Here is an 11,844-nt window from a genome sequence, read left to right as displayed (position 1 = left end):
TGGCGGTGGTCCTCGCTCTGGAGGAACGGATGAACTCTCGTCAAGCCAGGTGGGCCCAATTTCTTACTCGCTTTCAGTTCATTCTGTCCTACCGCGCAGGACCCCAGAATGTGAAAGCCGACGCACTCTCCAGGATGCACCATACCGGAGAAAGGAAGGATCTGGGGGGGTCCTATCCTGCCCCCGTCTCTCATCGTTGCACCTGTCGTTTGGGATGTGGACGAAGACATCCGCCTGGCGACTCAGGAGGATCCAGCACCTGCCAACGTGCCCTCCGGGGCACGTGTATGTACCCACCAGTGTCCATGACCGCCTGCTGATCTGGGCGCACACCACCCTTAAGGCAGGGCACTCCGGTATTACGCGCACCCTGCATTCTCTATCACAAAAATACTGGTCTTCCTTCTGCTCCGGGGGGGGGGGGGGGGCTACTGTCACGTCTCCTCCCGTAGCGCCGGTCTACTGAGCCACCGGTCTGAGCGCACCACCTCGGCAACACAAGAATGGAAACCCAACGCACCCTAATAACCTCCAGCACACCTGCACCTCATCTCATCACCACCACTATATAGCCCTGGACTGTTCAGTCATTGTTGTGTGTAATTGTTAGCGTTGTGTCGTTTACTTACTCCTTGTTATTCTCTTTCTCATTGTTATGTAAACCTTTACCTTGTTGATTCCTGCCTCTTCGTATTTTCCCCATAGGCTTTAGTTCAGTTTAGTTTCGTATATTAATTCCACCATTTTTAAAAACAAGCACACATAAAACTTGAAAAAGACAGTAAAATCATTGAGGATAACACACAAAGTCTGGGACTTATTTCCATTGTGGTCCTCTTTGGTCCGCTTTGTCTAACGAACCATGGCGGAATTAGTGCCTACAAAAATACATCACTACTATGTCTCTCTATTGTTGAATTGGGCTGAATGGTATGGAGGACCAAACCTGCCGTAATTAGAATTAAATAAATAAATGCACAAATAAAAAGATACATAAATAATTAATCTCACTTTCTTTCATTTTATTCATTTATATAATTATTTAAATATATGATAATGAGGGGTGTCAAGCAAACGTATGTGGGTGGTATCTAACACACCATTGGTTAATCAATGCCACGGTGCGTTGCTCGATTGCATTTGCTTGGGCTGCATTCAGTATGACAGAATGTGTTCAAAGTTTAAAGGTCATGTTTCACATTAGCACCCCCCAAACAATGTGTAGCGCATATACAGTTGAAGTCGGAAGTTTACATACACTTAGGTTGGAGTCATTAAAACTTGTTCTTGTTAACAAACTATAGTTTTGGAAAGTCGGTTAGGACATCTACTTTGTGCATGACACAATACATTTTTCCAACAATTGTTTACAGACAGATTATTTCACTTATAATTCACTGCATCACAATTCCAGTGGGTCAGAAGTTTACAAACACTAAGTTGACTGTGCCTTTAAACAGCTTGGAAAATTCCAGAAAATTATGTCATGGCTTTAGAAGCTTCTGATAGGCTAATTGACATAATTTGAGTCAATTGGAGATGTACCTGTGGATGTATTTCAAGGCCTACCTTCAAACTCAGTGTCTCTTTGCTTGACATCATGGGAAAATCTAAAGAAATCAGCCTAGACCTCAGAAAAAAATTGTAGACCTCCACAAGTCTGGTTCATCCTTGGGAGCAATTTCCAAACGCCTGAAGGTACCCCGTTCATCTGTACAAACAATAGTACACAAGTATAAACACCATGGGACCATGCAGCCGTCATACCGCTCAGGAAGTAGACGTGTTCTGTCTCTTAGAGAACGTACTTTGGTGTGAAAAGTGCAAATCAATCCCAGAACAACAGCAAAGGACCTTGTGAAGATGCTGGAGGAAACAGGTACAAAAGTATCTATATCCACAGTAAAACGAGTCCTATATCGACATAACCTGAAAGGCCGCTCAGCAAGGAAGAAGCCACTGTTCCAAAACAGCCATAAAAAGCCAGACTACGGTTTGCAACTGCACATGGGGACAAAGATCGTACTTTTTGGAGAAATGTCCTCTGGTCAGATAAAACAGAACAAGTACTGTTTGGCCATAATGACCATCGTTATGTTTGGAGGAAAAAGGGGGTCGCTTGGAAGCCGAAGAACACCATCCCAACCGTGAAGCACGAGGGTGGCAGCATCATGCTGTGGGGGTGCTTTGCTACAGGAGGGACTGGTGCACTTCACAAAATAGATGGCATCATGAGGAAGGAAAATTATGTGGATATATTGAAGCAACATCTCAAGACATCAGTCAGGAAGTTAAAGCTTGGTCGCAAATGGGTCTTCCAAATGGACAATGACCCCAAGCATACTTCCAAAGATGTGGCAAAATGGCTTAAGGACAACAAAGTCAAGGTATTGGAGTGGCCATCACAAAGCCCTGACCTCAAACCTATCGAAAATTTGTGGGCAGAAGCGTGTGCGAGCAAGGAGGCCTACAAACCTGACTCAGTTACACCAGCTCTGTCAGGAGGAATGGGCCTAAATTCACCCAATTTATTGTGGGAAGCTACCCGAAACGTTTGACCCAAAACAACAATTTAAACAATTTAAAAGCAATGCCGTCAAATACTAATTGAGTGTATGTAAATTTCTGACCCACTGAGAATGTGATGAAATAAATCAAAGCTGAAATAAATAATTCTCTCTACTATTATTCAGACATTTCACATTCTTAAAATAAAGTGGTGATCCTAACTGAGCTAAGACAGGGAATTTGTACTAGGATTAAATGTCAGGAATTGTGAAAAACTGAGTTTAAATGTATTTGGCTAAGGTGTATGTAAACTTCTGACTTCAACTGTAGTTATGTACCAATATGATGTCACTTTTTGGGGGGAAATTGGAGATGAACACTATTATATCCTGCTGTGTCGCACGCGCACCATAAAAACACACAAAAAGAACAAATGGAACATGTCCTTGCTTGATGTAGAAACAGGTGAACAGTTTTGGAACACTGAGCCATTGACTGCCTGCACCAGGTGTCTGTGTTAAGAGCTACGACGCTAATATTCGTGTGAACTCTTCACAGATGTATTCTGTGGGTGTCACTGAGAAGGGTGATACCCCATTTCATGGACCCAAGATCCATAGGTAAGGCAATATAAATGTCCAATACACACAATAGACTGACTGGGGAGGTGATATACCAGTCAAAGTCCTGCAATAACAGCTACCACGCTAATATGTGTAAACTCCTCACAGATCTCACAGATCTGATTGATAAAGTTGATAAAAATGCCATTAACTAGCCAGCTATCTTGAAACTGCTGGAGGAAAGCTAGCTAACGTTAGCTTACTCCTGCCAACAGAGTTCACCTTAGCTAGCTAGCTAAGTGGACTCTAGCTAGGTTTCTAGAAAATAACAACTAGCTATATAATTGGTAACTATAAAGGCTAGCTAGTTACTTTTTGAACAGTTTTTGTCAAACTACTTTGTTCCCCTGGCTGTTTATTTATGTATTTGTGACTGAAAGTTGGCAAGAAAATGCCCGTCCTAATTTTCCTGCAAATAGGCTGTGTTGTTTTCATATAATTTGTCTGATTAGGGATCTTGTGCACATTTACATTAGTGTTTCATTAGCTAGTTAGCTAAGTTACTGACTTCCTAAACTAATTCTTATTTATGTTTTTGTTGTTGCATTTCAGGTGGAGTAGCATTGCTGACAGGCCAGCATGCTGACAGGCCAGGGCCCATATTCACAAAGAATCTCAGAGTAATACTGATTTTAGGATAAGTTTTGCCTTCACACTGAATACAATTACATTGACAAGGGGGAGGTTATCCTAGATCACTATCCCTACTCTGAGACGCTTTGTAAATATGGGCCCTGGAAGAAAGCTGTTTCCCAAAACCTAGGTACTGCAGGATTTTGCCCCAACTAAGCACCACACCAAGAGTGCGTTCAGTTCGCTTGAACGTTTGCTATGTTGCGGAACGGTTTGTACTGAAAGCCAAAACGTTCTTGTATGTTCTTGAACAGACTTTGAGATACGTTTGCTCCGTTCGGTGGGTGTGCCGTTCAGTACAGCACCGTTTCCGTTCAATTGAATGTTCTATTACGTTTTTATGTACTGAACGCAGCCCTGACCAACTGAGCTAATTTATCAGTTCAGTGATTGCCTAAATTCAACACACCTGGTCTTCCAGGTCGGTTAAATTAAAAAACATGAAGTGCCTGCAGCATTCCAGGACCGGGGTTGCCTACCCCTGCTCTGGAGGTATTACAGTCAATTAATATTGTATGTGAATTTCCATATATCAATGGCACTAACAAAAGGGTTGAATTGTTCAGCAACATGTGCAGTAAATGCTAACACGGCTTTGGTGATGAACATCTCCCTATCAGGCCACTGCATGCTGTGACATTGGCCTGGATGGTGACACATCTTCAAGCTGGCTGACTGAAGACTGTGACCTTCAGTGGTACCGAAAGCAAGGGCCTTGCCTGGGAGTACAGCAACAGTCTTTCTTTGTCTTGCAGCCATTCTGTCAACATGTATTGTATGTAACCACTCAAATTCATACAAACTCTATTCACTTTGTCTACTTGTCCCATTCTTCAATCTTGTCTGGGATATATATTTTAGTTACCACACCTGAATGATGTCTGATATACATTAATAAAAATGTATTCACCCTGGACATGAGACTTGCATTTACTTTAGACCTTTTGAATAATAAGCTCCAAGTGTGTGAAGACCAATGTGACAAACATGCTATGAACAGTTGTTTTGTAATGTAACATTTTAATGAGCTTATACAATGAAAGGTAGTTTTGTAATGTAATAAAATTAAAATGAGCTTATACAAAACTTTATTGCATTTGGTCATCCCCAAAATGTGGCCTTTGAAAGCCTTGATAGTTTGGAACTGTCTGCAGATAGCTGACAACAGGGTGGCAGGGTTTTTGATGTGCTGCTCTAGAGTTCCATAGCCCAGCAGACTCACCTGGTGATAGGGGGATGGACACATGGTAGTTTTGATAAAAGTCTAGGAGACTTTTACAGGGAGGAGAGAGCATACGTTTTGGAGTGAGTACAGTAAATCCAATCCAACTAGTGGCCCTGGATAATATGCTATGTTGTCACACAGGCAGACTGCCATAGTGAAGGAGGTTTACATAGTGCATCAAGTATACTATTATGAGTGTAGCTTACTTCTCTCGGCTCTGGAGAGATCGCAGGTAGTTGGTCAGAAGGCTCTGGAGGTCCTTGGACCAGTCGGTCTCTGTAGCACCTGGAGAGAGATAATGAGTTGTCACGTTTCCTCCCGTTGCTCCCCTCCGGCGCTCTGATTCGCCGGTTTACTGAACCACCGGTCTGAGCGCACCACCTCAGCCACACCGGAATGGAAACCCAACGCACCCTAATCACCTCCAGCGCACCTGCACCTCATCATCTCATCACCACCACTATATAGCCCTGGACTGTTCAGTGTTGTGTTGTGTGTGATTGTTAGTCTCATGTCGTGTACTCGTTCTTTGTTGTTCTCTTGCTCAGTGTTAAGTAAACCTTTACATTGTTGATTCCTGCGTCTGTGTCCTACCTCTTCATATCCTCAGTACTCGTCACAGAATCACACACCTATCACGAAGATGGATGCAGCAGGTAATCCTCCTGGAGTTTTCCAGCGCCTCGACCAGCACCAGCAGCAGATTGCCCAGCTGAACGCCTCCATGCAGGAAGTGCTCCAAACGCTGCATAAACTGACCATCGCTCCGGTTCCACCTCAGGGAGCGGCGAGTGCACCTAGTCCTCCTCCTCCTGTGCTATCACCAATGTCTGAGGGACCCCTCGCCCTGCCGGAGCGCTACGACGGGAAAACGACGAAATGTAGAGGCTTCCTGCTACAGGTTTCACTGTATCTGGCGCGTCAGCGTGGGGCATCTCCATCGGACCAAGCCAGGATAGCGCTGGTGATTTCACTACTGAAGGGAAAGGCGCTGGATTGGGCCACGGCAGTCTGGGAAGGAGGTGAGGCCGCGGCGCTTCCCTACTCCACCTTCCTCGATCGGTTCAGGGCAGTGTTTGATCATCCCATGGAGGGAAAGGACGGGGGTGAGCGTCTCCTCCGGCTACACCAGGGAGAGGAGGCTGCATTCGAATACGCCCTGAGCTTTCGCACGGTGGCGGAGTCTTCTGGCTGGAATGAGCTTGCTCTGCGCACGGCCTTCAGGAGAGGCTTACAGGAGGACATCATGACGGGATTCGCATGTCGGGACGATGAGTTGGACCTTGATACCCTCATCGTCACGTCTATTCGTCTCGACGACATGTTGAGAGACCGACGGCGTTCCCAACACGCTCACCCCATCTAAGCTATGGAAGCCGCCCTGCCTCCGAGTCCTCACCCATGGAAGTGGGCAGCACCCCCTACACCACCACAGACCACAAATCTCCTGGTGGCTCCCTATCTAGGCGGTATGACTCCCGTCGCCACTCCGTGAGTGTTCCGTCATCACCTGTCACCAAACCATTGTTTTTACACAGCAATGATAGATTCCGGATCAGCGGGGAACCTTATCGATAGAGAGCTGGTCTCTGAATGGGGGTTGCCCACCGTGCCACTGCCTTCTCCGTTACACATCACCTTGCTGGACAATAAACCACTCGGATCAGGCACCATTACGCACGTCACTCTCCGCATCACCATCACCATTCCCACACTACCGGAGCACCATGAGGAGCTGTCATTCCACATCGTCACGTCACCCCTTCACCGGATCATCTTGGGATTGCCCTGGCTCAGACTACACAACCCCACCATCAATTGGAACACCAAGAGGATCACAGCCTGGTCCCCCTCATGCCGGAGGACCTGCCTGCCGGTGGTTTGTTGTTCCACGTCAGTGGAGAGTCTGGAGTCCGCCCTCCAGCCCAACATTCCATGTGAGTACGCAGATCTCTCCGATGTCTTCTCTGCCTCCAATGCTAAGTGTCTCCCTCCTCACAGGCCCTGGGATTGCGCCATTGACCTGCTGGAGGGACAACACCCCCCGAAGAGTCACATTTACTCCCTTTCCATAGCGGAGACTGAGGCTATGGAGAAGTATGTGGTGGAGACCCTGAAACAGGGGTTCATCAGACGCTCTACCTCTCCTGCCTCCACCAGCTTCTTCTTCGTGGCCAAAAAAGACGGAGGACTGAGGCCGTGCATTGACTACCGGAGGCTGAACGCAGACACCAAGTACCGGTACCCCCTCCCTCTGTTTCCGTTGGCCATCGAGCAGCTGCGAGGGGTCCGGTATTTTACCAAGTTGGACCTGAGGAGTGCCTACAACCTGATCCGAATCCGGGAAGGTGACGAGTGGAAGACGGCATTCAGCACTACCTCAGGCCACTATGAATGCTGCGTCATGCCCTACGGCCTCGCCAACGCACCTTCCGTGTTCCAGTCCTTCGTCAATGACGTGTTCCGAGACATGCTGAGTAGACAGGTGGTGTACATCGACAATATCCTGATCTACTCGGCTACGTTCGAGGAGCACGTCAGGGACGTCCGAGTGGTCCTACTCCGCCTCCGGGAACACAGCCTGTTGGTGAAGGGGGAGAAATGCGAATTCCACCAACAGGCCATCTTCTTCCTGGGATACCGGATCAGTCCTCAGGGGGTGTTCATGGAAAGAGAGAAGACGGACGCCGTCAGGTCATGGCCAGTCCCCGCCACCATCAAGGGCCTACAAGCTTCCTGGGCTTCGCCAATTTCTACCGGCATTTCATCAGGTCCTTCAGCTCCATAGCCGCCCCGCTCACCTCTCTCCTTAAGGGTGGGCCTCAGAAGCTGGCCTGGAACCCTGAGGCTGATGCTGCCTTCAAGAGGCTGAAGGAGAGGTTCACCACAGCGCCCCTCCTAAAACACCCAGATCCAGCTCGTCCTTTCATCCTGGAGGTGGATGCATCTGAGGAGGGCGTGGGTGAGATCCTCATCCAGCGGCAAGGTAAGCCAGAGAAAATGTATCCCTGCGCCTTTTTCTCGAAAAAGCTTACCCCCGCAGAGAGGAACTATGGCGTTAGAGACAGGGAGCTGTTGGTGGTGGTCCTCGCTCTGGAGGAACGGATGAACTCTCGTCTTACTCGCTTGCACCATACCGGAGAAAGGAAGGATCTGAAGGGTTCTATCCTGCCTCTGTCTCTCATCGTGGCACCTGTCATTTGGGATGTGGACGAAGACATCCGCCTGGCGGCTCAGGAGGACCCAGCGCCTGCCAACGCCCCTCCGGGGCGTGTGTATGTACCCACCATTATGGACTTCCGGAGGACATCGTCTCGGACCGTGGCCCCCAATTCACCTCCCGAGTGTGGAAGGCTTTCCTGGAGAAGATTGGGGCCACGGCCAGCCTCACTTCCGGGTATAGGCCTCATTTGAATGGGCAGGTGGAGCGCATGAACCAGGAGCTGGGGAGGTTTCTTCGTTGCCACTGTCAGGACCGGCAGGGTGAGTGGGCGAGGTTTCTTCCCTGGGCAGAGAAAATGCCCAGAACTCTCTCGTTCACTCCTCCACGGGGCTCACTCCCTTCCAGTGCGTCCTGGGGTACCAGCCGGCCCTGGCCCCTTGGACACCCAGCCAGACCGATGCGCCCGCTGTCGACGAGTGGTTCCGCAGGGCCGGACAGGTCTGGGACGCCGCCCATGTCCATCTCCAGAGGGCCTTTTGTCGGTAGAAGGACCAAGCCGACCCCCACCACAGTGAGGCCCCCGTATTCCAGCCTGGTGATCGTGTCTGGCTGTCCACAAAAAACCTCCCTCTCCGCCTGTTTAAGGTCCTCCGGCGGATAAATGAGGTATCGTACCGTCTGCTCCTTCCCTCTCACTACCGTGTCTCACCCACTTTTCATGTGTCTCTCCTCAGGCCGGTGGTTCCTGGTCCTCTGGTGGATGCGGTCCCCAATTTAAATCCTCAACGTCGCTGCAGAGACATGTCCTGCTTTGTAGTATGGTTGCATCTATCTCCACCAGGCGCCAAGAAATCAGATGACAAACTACAGAGATTAATAAAATAAAATGGTACCTGTGTTTAGGATTCCTGTATCATGTCTGTAAATGACAACATTAGATCTAATTAAAAGTATGCATGCCGTTTTGTGATAATGGCTATATCTATAGCTAGCTAAGCTGTTATTTATATTACGGCACCACATCTCACTAACAATTGCTAAGGGGAACAGCAAATTCTATTATTTTGGCTAATCCGTATTGTGGCTAGCTTCATATAGGTGGCTTATTCCATCATGACAACATGCTCCTCCTTATTTGAACGTAGTTAGCTAGCAGCTAGCTTAGATGCCTGTGATAGTTGAGACCTAATTTTGCAGCTAAACTGCTTTAAAAATGGATGATGTCGAGAATTAGCCACGGTAGCTAGCTAACTAAATGACAACCCTATTTATTAATCCTTAAGAGTCTATTGACGCACCTGTGCATCAATCTAAGTAACATTTAAAAAAATCCCCATCAAAATCCCTCAATTTAAGCTAGAGATATCTGCATGGGCTGCATCTCAATCCACCGCATACGCCTATGTCCGCCTATGTCGGCCTTCCGCATCTGCGGTGGAAGGTGGCCAAGCTACAGCGGTGTTTGTCAGACCATGAGACATCCCGAAAATCGGTCTTGTCACGAAAACGTCTGTAGCGGTTTGGCATAATATGACCACTATGGAAAGATGACTCTCTCGAACACGATGGTGTTCTCCGTTTGGCTCTACAAACCCCACAAGTGTCTCGTCTGAAGGTAACCCTGTACTGGTTTAAAAAATTCATGGGAGTAAGGAGGTAGTTTTGTACCAACAAAAAAAAGGAGTTAAATATGTGTCCAAAAAAGAAAAAGATTTATTGAGCTTTCTTATCTCCTAGGACAGACACTTCAAAACCTTATGCTTTATGATGCATTTTTTGACTGTCTGTTTTGCCATTTATGAATGTGGCTCAGACTTTTAAAGGTTAAGTATCCACTCTATTGCTTTATAAGTGATCTAGCTGACATGAGCTAGCCAACATGCATTGCTTCTGACACATGCCACGATACTGCTTGCTTTACATCTGACAGATATTTAGCTACCGTAGCGAGCTAGATAATAATGGTCTATAATAATTGCATTTTAGTTTATTACCTAGCTAGCTAAGTGTAAAACTGAGAGTCTGGATGTAAAATGCAGCTAGCTAGTCAACTCAACTTTATCAGTTGTAGCCAAGCTAGCTAGCTTGATACTCAGTAACATTAGCTTACCATGCTTTTCTGGCCAACTGGACATTCCTCTCTCCCATCCCGGTCAACTCCTTCTTGCCTACTCCCGTCTCTTGGTCTTCTTCTAGGTTCAAACCTATATGTCTGTAGTCCGATGCCTTATAGAGAGAAGTAGTAATGGTATATTTTTGTAGGCACTAACTCTGCCATGGTTTGTTGGACAAAGCCTATGGAGAAAATGAATGGCATTTTTGTACGGTTTTTGAATAAACTCCTAAAATAAGGTCTGTGGTAAACACAGCCATAGGAGATCTTATACGTTTTGTTCTATGAGATAATCTTCAGAAGCTAACGTCACTTTTTGTGCATTTTGAAGAATTGATGTTATAACTGCTATTATCTCATAGAACAACACGTATAAGATTTCCTAAGCCTGTGTTAACTTCAGACCTTACTTTCAGCATTTATTCCAAAGCCCCATTCTTTTGCCATACATTTTCCCCATAGGGATGGCTGAACCAACCAGAGGTAACTAATTTCTGGGTTTTAGGACTACAAGCTGGTGAGCTCTATTGTTAAAAGAAACCCACTCATAACACAGCCACTGGTGCAAACAAAAAAAGTGACATATAATATTGATACATACAGTGCATTAGGAAAGTATTCAGACCCCTTGACTTTTTCCACAATTTGTTACGTTACAGACTTATTCTAAAATTGATTAAATTACTTTTTTCCCTCATCAATCTACATACAATAACCCATAATGACAAAGCTAAAATACGTTTGTACATTTTTTTTTGCACATGTAAAAACGTATTTTCGCTTTGTAGCCCTGAGTGGCGCAGTGGTCTAAGGCACTGCATCGCAGTGCTAACTGTGCCACTAGAGATCCTGGTTCGAATCCAGGCTCTGTCGCAGCCGGCCGCGACCGGGAGACTCATGGGCGGCGTACAATTGGCCCAGCGTCGTCCAGGGTAGGGGAGGGAATGGCCGGCAGGGATGTAGCTCAGTTGATAGAGCATGGCGTTTGCAACGCCAGGGTTGTGGGTTCGATTCCCACAGGGGGCCAGTATAAAAAGATATGTATTCACTAACTGTAAGTCGCTCTGGATAAGAGCGTCTGCTAAATGACTAAAATGTAAAAAAATTAAAATGTTATTGTGTGTAGATTGATGAGGGAAAAAAATAATTTAATCAATTTTAGAATAAGGCTGTAATACATTATTTACATAAGTATTGAGACCCTTTGTTATGAGACTCGAAATTGAGCTCAGGTGCATCCTGTTTCCATTTGATTATCCTTGAGATGTTTTTACAACTTGATTGGAGTCAAGTTGCGGTAAATTCAATTGATTGGACATGATTTGGAAATGCACACACCTGTATATATAATGTCCCACAGTTGACAGTGCATGTCAGAACAAAAACCAAGCCATGAGGTCGAAGGAATTGTCCGTAGAGCTCCGAGACAGGATTGTGTCGAGAAACAGATCTGGGGTACGTTACCAAAAACTGTCTGCAGCATTGAAGGTCCCCAAGAACACAGTGGCCTCCATCATTCTTAAATGGAAGAAGTTTGGAACCACCAAGACTCTTCCTAGAGCTGGCCACCCGGCCAAAC

This window comes from Coregonus lavaretus (genome assembly GCF_964263955.1).
Source record: "Coregonus lavaretus genome assembly, chromosome: 10".
Taxonomy (NCBI): domain Eukaryota; kingdom Metazoa; phylum Chordata; class Actinopteri; order Salmoniformes; family Salmonidae; genus Coregonus; species Coregonus lavaretus.
The sequence above is the reverse complement of the archived record's forward strand: the minus strand, read 5'-3'. Positions refer to the sequence as shown.